Raw genomic sequence first — 10,764 nt, forward strand, 5'->3', positions numbered from 1 at the left:
TTGAGGAATTCCATGTCTTGCAAAGAATGATTTCATGTATGTGATCACACAAGCAGGTGACGTGTTAGGAAGCAGCACAATCTCCAGATAGTTCGATAGATAATCAATAATCAGCAAATACTTATTTCCATCCTTATGGAACACAAAAGTCCCGACTTTCTGCCATGGTTCTACTGGTACATTAGTTATGATCATGGTTTCCTTTGTCTGCTTTGCGTGATGTTTCAAACAGGTCTCACAGCTGGAAACCATCCTGTCAATGTCAGCATTTATCCCTGGCCAATAAACGCAGTTCTGGCCCTCCTCTTGCATTTTTCCATTCCAAGGTGTCCCTCGTGCACTCTTTTCAGCATCTCTTGTCGTAGTGATAGAGGAATGACAATTCTGCTCTGTCTGAGTAGAAGCCCATTGACAACACTCAGCTCAGCTCTGATGTTGTAATATGGGCGACATTCACCTCTAGGCCATCCTTCATTCAGATTCATGATGACCTTCTGTAGAACTGTGTCCTTTTCTGTTTCAGCTGCGATCTGCTTGGATTTCATGTCAGATATGGGAAGAGATTCAGAGATCAGGTTCACATCTGTTTCTGTGAAAATTTCATTGTGCACTTCACTCTGCGTTGTTGCCCTGGATAACACATCAGCTAATTCAATAAGTTTCCCTAGTGTGTACTAGGCTTAAGTTTTCACATGCTTTGTCACCAAGCAGTGATTCCTGTCCATCTGGGACTACTGCCAGCCTGAGGTGGTGCTCTTTATCTTTAACTTTCACCTTGAGTTTAAATCAGGGTTGGTGCTAAGGGGAGGGGGGGTCATGGGGCACCCATGGGTATTGCCCTCCCCAAGTGAGGTGTTCAGCTCCCCCGTTCAGTCACGGCCATCGCCCGCTGTCAGACCTGCCCCCACACCCTCCCATGTCATTAGCATATGTCAAATGTCACTAGCTTCTAGCTTGATGCATGGCAGGGACTCTCCATCCGTCCCCGACCACGTCACTAGCATACTTCAAGCATCAGTAGCGTCTAGCACCCGACAACACCCCTCTCCATGCTGAGCAAGTTTATGAGCGTTCCACTGTGCTCCCCTCTAACTCACTAATGCCCCTCTCTAATCATTCTGATGCCAACCCTGGTTTACATGTACCTTCTGTGTCGGTGGTCTGTCCATTGAGCTGTACAGGATTTGCATGGATGTATGGCTTTATCTTCAATGCTCTGATGTTGTGCTCACAGATCAAATTGACCTTTGCTCCTGTGTCCAGCTTGAAAGGAATATTTGTTCTATTTGTATGTAAAGATACCGTCCAGTTGTCCTGTTCAACTCTGTTCACGCTTGGCTGTTCGATTATAATCTTCCTGCACTACCATGCCCACAAAAAGTGTATCACAGAGGGCAGTTTCTTCTAGTGTGGACAGTGTGCACACTTTCACTTCTGTTTTATTTCCCTTTGGAAAAACATTGGTTTGTGTAATGATTCTGCCCTTTGAACTTATTACAGACTTTTCCATAGGCTGGGCATTGTTTTGGTCCATATTGAGTGCCACATCAATGTCTCTCCACCTTTTTGTTGTTTCCTATATCATGCTTTATGTTTATGTTTGTGTTCAGACAATGTGGCTATGACTATGTCTTCATTTTCATTGGTTTTTGCATGATCACCAAACATTTTGCATGCTGCAGACTAATTCACTGGCGTGGCATATCTTCACCACTCCAGCTAAGGTAAGCTCTGTCTCTCACAGCAACCTCTCTCTCACTTACTTATCATATATCCTAAACATAATTTGATCATGGATCATTGAATCTTGCAGTGATCCAAAATTGTATGTTCTTGCTTTCAATTTTAAGTCTGTTAAAAAAGTATCAAAACTCTCTCCCTGCAGCTACATGTGCAAGTGAAACATGTACCTCTCAAATGTTTCATTTTTCTTTTGTGAACAGTGTTAATCAAACATCTCAATAACTTTGTCAAACTTGCCCTGGTCTTCTGCCTCAGCAAAAACAAATGTATTGAAAACCTCTAGTGTTTAAGGTCACAACACGGTAAGTAGCAGTGCAATCTTCTGTGCATCAGGTTTGGTATCGAGTCAAATGGTCTGAAGGTATAGCATGATACTTTGTTTGAAATGCCTCCACTCGTGGTCAATATTTCCAGTCCAATTTACAGCGTCAGGAGTATTTACACTCTTCATATCTTGCTGATAATGAATGATACACTCTCTGCATACTCCTAGTCTTTCTTCCACTTCTGGTACCATGTGATGTTTCTTTTATTGTAATAAAAAAATGGGTTCTTTTAAAACAACTATACTTTCTTAGCTAAACTACTCATGACCGTGTGGAGCCATCCACCTTGAAACTACCAAGCTGCAACAGCTCATTTCCTGACTCCCGCTAGTGGTCAGGATTAGCACTAGCACTTGTACTAGCCCTCTGGTAGTCAAGTTCTCACATGTGAGCAGATAAGTACATCCTCTGGATGGTCCAAGCAAGCCTATCAAGTCTAGGTGCATGTGATGGAAACAGGAATCCAGAACAACAAAATCTCCCAGACTGGATTTTGTGTGTCCAGAGACTTTAGAGTATTGACACAGCAAGCAGTTTCTTGCCCATAATCCAACATCCCATTTTTCATGAAGCCAGGTAAAGCATTCTGTAATCAGTTTGATCAATGCTCTTTTACAAGAATGAGACAGATTATGAAGAGCCTAAAAAATCTCCCTCTGCATTGCCACTGGCATAAAAGGCCTAGGCCTTCTTGTGGAAAAATCACAGACCAATCTTTCACCTGATTCATCCAGGCTCACATCTTGTAAAAGAAGACAAGGGTTGATTGGGCAATACCAGATGAGATTGGGATTGGTGTGCTGTGCACGAGCTATGGCAGTGAAATTGATGGCAGTAGTCAATGTCACACCTGGACAGGGCATCAGACACAGCATTTGCCTTCCATTCAAATGTGCCATTTGTCCAATGAAAATTGTAAGATTAAGTCTAAGTGCCGAATTTCTCAAGGCAAGTAGAGATGTGTGCTTGGACTCACGGAATGTGTAAGAGGCTGGTGGTCTGTATAAATGGTGAAAGGATGACTTTCCAACAAAAAATAGAAATATTTCACAGTGAGCTAGATGGCCAAGAGTTCTCGACCAAACATACCTGAGCCAGAGACAGCTTGGCTGAAAAGAATGCCAGAGGTTCCAACTCCCCACCATCTCTGTTCAAACACCACTCCCACGGCACTGACGGAGGCATCTGTGGTAAGAGAGATGAAGACACTGGGATTCCCCCGTGTTTGCGGGCGGTAGCCGCCATGGCAGAGATAGTAGAAAAATCGGTATTGCTGGTGCAGGATCGGCCATGTACGGTGGTCATGGATCATGCTGTACTACTGCTGCTCAATTCCACATCGACACAGCATTTCACCACAGCCCGAAGGACAGGATATGAGGTGGTACTGTTATCCTGACCCAATTACACTTACAAAAGATCAGGCTCTTACAACCTTGACCATCTATTGCCTGAAACAGAAGAGGAAGACCATGAAGGACACGACTGCGTGGCCCTGACCGAGCTTGTGACCAGCCCAAGACCTGACCTAAAGACTGACCCAATAGAAGCAGATATCACCTTATACGTTGACGGGTCTTCACACTGGCCTTGGGATGAGGTGCTCTATGCGGGGTACGCCATTGTGAATGATGACGAAACTATCGAAGCATATACCCTACCGGAAGGCACCACTGCACAAATGGCGGAACTGTTTGCCTTAACTAGAGCGTGTGTATTGACAGATGGAAAAAGACCAAATATCTATACTGATTCTCAGTACACTTTTGGGGTGACCCACAATTTCGGCCAGATATGGAAAAATAGAGGGTTCATAACAGCCAGTGGGAAGGGGATAAGACATGCGGAAATGATAGAGAGGCTATTAGAACCCATCCAACTCCCGGCAGAGTTGGCCATTGTTAAATGTCAGGCTCACACTAATCAGAATGATCCTGTGTCAAGGGGAAATGAGTGGGCCGAATGGCAGCCAAACTAGTCACCAACCAACGGAACCCCATGTTACTCATGACCCTCAAGCAAGAGGTCAACACTCCCAAGCAATACCAAATGATACAGGAATTGGAATTGAAAACTGCACAGGAGGGGGTTTCTGCCCAAGAATGGCGTACGTGGGAAACCCACGGATGCCAGATGGTCAAAGGCATATGGAAAAGCAACGATGGTCAAGTGGTGTGTCCAAGAAGCCTGTACCAGCCTATAGTGCAGTTAGCACATGGATAACCCCATTTGGGAAATGCAGGAATGCTACATAGCATAAAGCAAATTTGGTTTGCACCTGGAATCTCTACCAACATAGAACGACAAGTGAGAAACTGTCTGATCTGTCAGCAAAACAATCGGGGGCACTCGCCTGCCAAATATGACAAACTTCCCCCTGCTCAAGAATTTGCAGATTGACTTTGTCCACATGCCAGCTTGTAGAGGGTTTAAATATCTATTAGTGATCGTTGACATGTTCACACGATGGATAGAAGCGTACCCGACAAAAAGGGATGACGCTCGGACAATAGCTAAGATTCTGATGAAAGAATTGATTCCCCGGTATGGGATCCCATGGGGAATAAATAGCGACAGAGGCTCCCACTTCATAGGGAAGATAGTGACTGCAGTAAGCAAAATAATGGGCATAGATTGGAAATTCCACATACCGTATCAGCCTCAATCTTCTGGTATGGTGGAGAGATTAAATGGAGAAGTAAAAAGGGGACAGGAAAGAACATGTGGCGAGACAGGACTGCCCTGGCCAGAAGCCTTGCCTATAGTATTATACGCCCTACACAATCAGGCAAATTGGAATACAAAATTGACACCACACGAGGCTCTGATGGGGCGCCCTATGAGCACGGGAATAAGACCCCCTATTGATGCCGGAAGAGGTTACCAAAGTTTGGATACAGGAAAGCACCCTAGCATATGCCCAAGGGTTGTGTTGAGGCTGCCCTTCAAATGTATGATAAGATGAAAGCCACCCAGGGACCATGGCTGGAGGAAAACACCCACTCATTTTTACCGGTAGATCAAGTAATGGTGAGAGCGCTCATGACTGTTCCTTTCTCCCTTAGGTGGAAAGGACCCTCCCAAGTCCTCCTAGTCACAAGAACCGCCTTAAAGTTAGATGCACTGGACGGCTGGATCCACACAAACCATTCCGGGAGGATGATACAGACAAAGGCGATGCTTGCATGGACAACAATCAAGATACTGGGGCTAATAATGGGGGGGATTGACAGAAGTAACCATAGAGGAGCCAGTCGAGATCTTTCCTGAGGAGAACCCCGACGCTAAGGGGTACTGGGACAACTCCACGATGCATTGAGGAATCATCTGGAATGGGGATCAGTCAGGGTTCCTGGGGTGCGGGACATCACCAGAACTAACAATAAGACCTCTCCAATACAAAACCGGGAACCTTACAATGACCTTTAGACCCCTGAGCCCCCCGGAGCTGAATGAATGGTGGCATCAACAGTGAGGAGATCCCTACTGGCGCAAAGCATGGCGAGGGGGAAATGCTTTCCCCAACCTATTCCGATGGATTGAGGAATGCAAAAAGGGAGCGCTCAATGCGAATTATGCTTATGCCTTTTACCGAGAGGATGAGGACTTAGCCCCAGTACCAACAATGGCGGGCCCCACAGCAGTAACCATAAACCTCCTATCCACAAGGACAGGCGCTAGCCCCCCTGCAGACACACCAACACTCTCCACACCCATAGATACCCAGGGCGGACACTTACATCACCTCTTTGAGACTTGCCAGAAGGTGCTGTAGTCGTCCCCGCTTATAAACATCACCCTCCATATACGGTATGATACCTCAGACAATACTAGAGCCTGCCAGAATGTCTACCCTGGACTAAAGGTGGCTAAATGCTAAGGTAAACGGGGCCTACAGGCAGAACTAAAAAGAGAGGTATTGTCTCACCATACGGCAACTTGGAAAGTTATGTTTAACCTGACGCAGTATTGGCTCCACCCAGACCCACAGCATACATGCTGTGACCATAGAGGATGCAATGTCACCATGCAGCTGGTGAAGGGACAGAACGCATCAACCTGGTGCCAGTTCATGCCAATCCCCCAACTGTTCGGAGCCCAATTCTGGGAGCCGATATTCTGAGGAACCTGGGTAGATGAGGATGGTCTCACACACACACCAAACAGTCTTGTGCCCAATGGTCTGATGGGATGCTATGTCCACTACATTCTGCTCTGTATGACCCGTTCACTATGAGACATACAGAGGGCATGTGCACTTGGCTGTTAGTGGCTGTAAACCGGACCATTGTAGTGGAGGTGTGATCCCATGAAGTATGTATGTATGGGCATTCGGAGATAATCGTGAACGGCCAAAAGACACTCTCTCCTCCTGTTCATGGTTATTTAGAAAAGGTCTACACATCCATATCTCTAGGGAGAATCATCTTTATCGCATAGGTTCTAATGACACAGGTTAGTGAAGATAGAACTTCCCTTACTCAGGCTGATGGTGAATTAGGTGAATTATAGCCAGTTGCTAAAAGAAAATGAGCAAATCACCGTAAAGCTCCAGAAGCTAGGGCGCACCTTAAGCCAGGCTACGGTTGACCTGACTTACAAGGAGGGTCAACTGGTGCAAATAGCCGACCAGGTCACGCAACAGTGTCCATCACTGGTGGGTCATTTTTAAAGGAGCCTCATCCACCCTACACTTTGCATGGCACCCTGTTGTGATTATGTTTGTGGCCCTAGTGGCCTTACTTATGGTGATAATTTGCATGTGGGTTAGAGTGCGCACACTCGTGGGACAGATTAACAAGACAATAAAAAGGGTATAGCGGTGAGTGTATCAAGAAGCCATATCCAATTGCCAGGACAAAGAGGATGCTCCCTTAGTGGTGTAGATCTTTGATCTACAAGGAGGGAACTGTGGAAGGAAACATGGCTTTAATCAAGTAGACGCCAAGACAGAAGAGGGTGAGAGAGTAACTCACACAAAGTTGTTGGAATGTGATAAGGATGTGTCCTTATCTGTTTCCTGCTTTTCAATCTGTCTTGTAACCAACCATACTGTGTAAGAGGGAGTACATATCCTGTAGCAATTGATTAAAGACTTGTTTGTTTCGGGTTATAAAAGCTCGTTCTCTGCCTGATACGGGCAGAGACTGTTGTGGACTCTCCAGTTAACCTTGTCAATAAACTCTTCTGAAACGATCTCCCGGGCTGTGTTTTCTATTTAAATAATTATAGAGTCCCGAAGAAATCGGCGACACTGGCCAAACGTAACGGGTGTACGAAACTCTCAAATTTCTTTCACTTCATCAGACAAGATACCATGTTGCATAACTCTATCTTCTAAATATAAGATCAGCACCAAAAACACATTTACTGGGATTGATCACAGAGCCCAATTCATCAAGCCTCTGGAACAGTGATAGAAGATGGTTCTTACGTTCCTCTTCATCTATGCTTGCTACGAGAATATCGTTAACGTAGACAAACACAAAATTGAGGCCGGTGAGCAAGTGGTCCATAAACTGCTGGAATGTCTGAGCTGCATTCCACAGACCAAATGGCATTCGCAGAAACTCAAACGTGCAAAAAGGGGTAATTACTGCTGTCTTGGCGACATCAGGAGGTTCATCTGGAATCTGATAGTAAGCACATACTAGATTTATTTTTGCAAACAAGTTTACCATGGAGATTCTCTGAGAAGTCTTGTAAATTGAGGATCTTGTACTGGTCAGGCAAGGTGGAATTGTCCAGGGCACGATAATCACTACAAAGCCGTCAATCCCCGGGAGACTTTTTTGAAACCATATACAACGGTGAAGCCCAACAGCTGTCAGATCTGTGGAATATGCCCGGCTCCTATATGTGGTCAAATTCTGCTTCCGCGATTTTAAGATAATCCGAGGGTAATCTACGAGCCTGCACTGCAACCAGAGGACCCCGAGTCTCTTTGTGGTGGGTTCTGCATGTTTAATGTTTGTATGGTGATATGAAGAGGTCGCTAGGTGAGGGAAACGCTTGAGCAATGCTCGGAAAGGGAAGGAGCCAGGTTGGAGGCTTGTCAGGGGGGTGTCGACACTGGAGGGATGACAAATGCACTTGTATACAAGTGCTGCAGCCCATGACACAACGATTCTTCAAATCCATTAGCAGTGAAAAATGTAACAGGAAATCCACTCTCAAAATGGAATTCGCCACATTTGCAACCGTGAAAACCCAACAAAAAGGTTTGAGACCAAAATCCAGCATGAGTGACCTCTGGTTATATGTTTGTATATGAGAATCATTCACGGCTGAAAGAGCCCATGACACATTGGGGTGTCTGCCTTTGTTAGAGGTTGGTGGTACCACAGAAATCTCTGCACCAGAATTGATAAGCAATTGAACACCCAATAGACGGTCTTTGAGGAGGAGACAGTGGTCGATGTGCCCATGGGCAGCAGTTGCCTCCACTGCCAGGCCTGATCATTTCTTGGCTGCCATTTGTAGAAGTTGCAAGGTGGCTGACAGGACCAGGCCACAGTGCCAAATCTCTGATGCCTCCAACAAATATGCCACTCGTTGCCTCTACCATATTCTCGACCACCACGATTCCTACCATTGGGTGCTCAAACCTTGGACCTGCATAGTCAGTGCTGCCATTTGCTGCTCCAACTCGATTATCTTCAGTTGATAAGGTGCAGGAGGTTGACAAGGTGCAGAAAGCAGTTGTTCCAGCTCCGTTTGCTCCTTCTATCTTTATTGAGGAGGTTATGGACATAACTAGGTTGGCATGATCCGCCAACTTATTGACGGTGAAAGCTCAAAAGGCACTCACCAAGTGTCCTGGAATTCGACGAGGTAAACTTTGGAGAAACCTCTGCTTCCATACATCCCCCTTCAATAGGGTGCACCCCAGCTAGACTGCACCATCCCTTCAGCATCTATGATGGTTGCCTATCGCCTCGGCTGTCGTCAGCTAGCAACTCAGCAATATAAACCTCCCAAGTTGGCTGAGTATGCCACAGATTAGCAGGCTTAAGGATGTCCTCTGGGAGATTATTGTCTGGATCAACTAAAACATCCTTCACTTTACAGGCAATCTGCTTTGGAAGACCAGCCACAGGTAAACTGAATTTTGTCTTCTGACCTGTCACACAGAGGGCGGAGAAACGTGCCTGAGGGTTGTGAACCAGGCAGGTGCATTTTTAATAAAAAGTGTGGTGGGGTGGGGAGGGGGGGGAGGAACCTCCAGCCTGCAGCCTGACCTCCCCGACTTCTCCTTTAAGGGGTTTATCCCTAAAACTATCTTTTTTAACTTAGAAGGTGCTGTGAATCCATGAGGTCACCCCTTGGAGCTGCAGTAATTTACCCAGTACACACACAATTTAAAAAAATACACGTTTTCAGCACAAAATGGAGTTAACTCTATTCATCTTTATTCATCCCACCAAATACACCACCCAGCCAAACCCTCTCCGCCACACGAATGATCTCGATGCTCTCAATTTCTTCCTCTTGCGACCAAGATCCATCACAGTGTATGCAGCCCCCCCCCACCATTCTGAGCTGGATGTGCACGCTACTACTCCCACACATCCCACTGATACATCATCAGTCAGGACACAAGTAAGTACGTGAGTGCGACAGGTCAATCATGGCGGACCTTGTCAAATGCCTTACTAAAATCCAAATAGACGACATCTAGCACCCCACCTTCATCAATTTCTTTTGTTCCCTCCTCAAAAAACTCAATTAGGCCTGTGAGGGATGGCCTCCCTTCTTAAAGCCATGCTGTCTATACTTGAGTAGATTATACTTCTCCAAATGCTCATAGATCCTACACTTAATGGTTCTCTCCAACAGTTTGCCCACCACTGATGTAAGACTCATTGGTCTATAATTCCCAGGATTCTCTCTATTATCTTTTTGAAACAAAGGGTCTATATTTGTCATTCTCCAATCCTCCATCACCTCCCCTGTGGCCTAGGAGGACTCCAAGATCATACCCAATGTCCCAGCTATCTCTTTCCTCCCTTCCCACAGCAACATGGGTCCTGGGATATATCATGTCCAACCCTGGGGACTTAACAATCTTAATGATTTTAAGAATATCCAACACTTCCTCTTCCTTAATTTCAACATCATCCAGTACATAAGCCTGTTAAATTCTGACCTCGTCCTGATCAAGGTTGTACTTTCTGGTGCATAATGAAGGAAAGTATTCACTTAGGACCTCCCCAACATCCTCCGCCTCATGGCACATGTTGCCTCCTTTATCCTTAATCTCCCACCTTTATTCTAATTGTCTTTCTATTCTTCACATATGCACATATGTTCTCCTTAATCCTACTTAATCCAAGTCCTTTTTATGCCACCTTTGAGCTCTTCTAAATCCTTTCTTAAGTTTATTCCCGGCTACTACACAATTCTCATGAGTCCTTCCTGTTTCCTTCTTCCTGTTTCTTGCTTCCTTCTTCCTCTTAACTAGCTGCCTCACCTGTTTTGTCAACCTCAATTCCCTTTCCTACCATCTTTTCCCTGCTTCAGTGGGATAAACCTGAACCTGGCACAAGTGGTCCCTCAACATCCTCCACATTACTTCTGTGCTTTCTCCCATGTGCATCTGTTCACAATTTATTCTCACTAGATCCTGCCTCATCCCATCGTAAAGAGCCCTTCCCCAATTAAACACTTTCTCATTTTGTCTGTGTGGTGATAC

The sequence above is a fragment of the Narcine bancroftii genome, chromosome 4 (assembly GCF_036971445.1).
Source record: "Narcine bancroftii isolate sNarBan1 chromosome 4, sNarBan1.hap1, whole genome shotgun sequence".
Taxonomy (NCBI): domain Eukaryota; kingdom Metazoa; phylum Chordata; class Chondrichthyes; order Torpediniformes; family Narcinidae; genus Narcine; species Narcine bancroftii.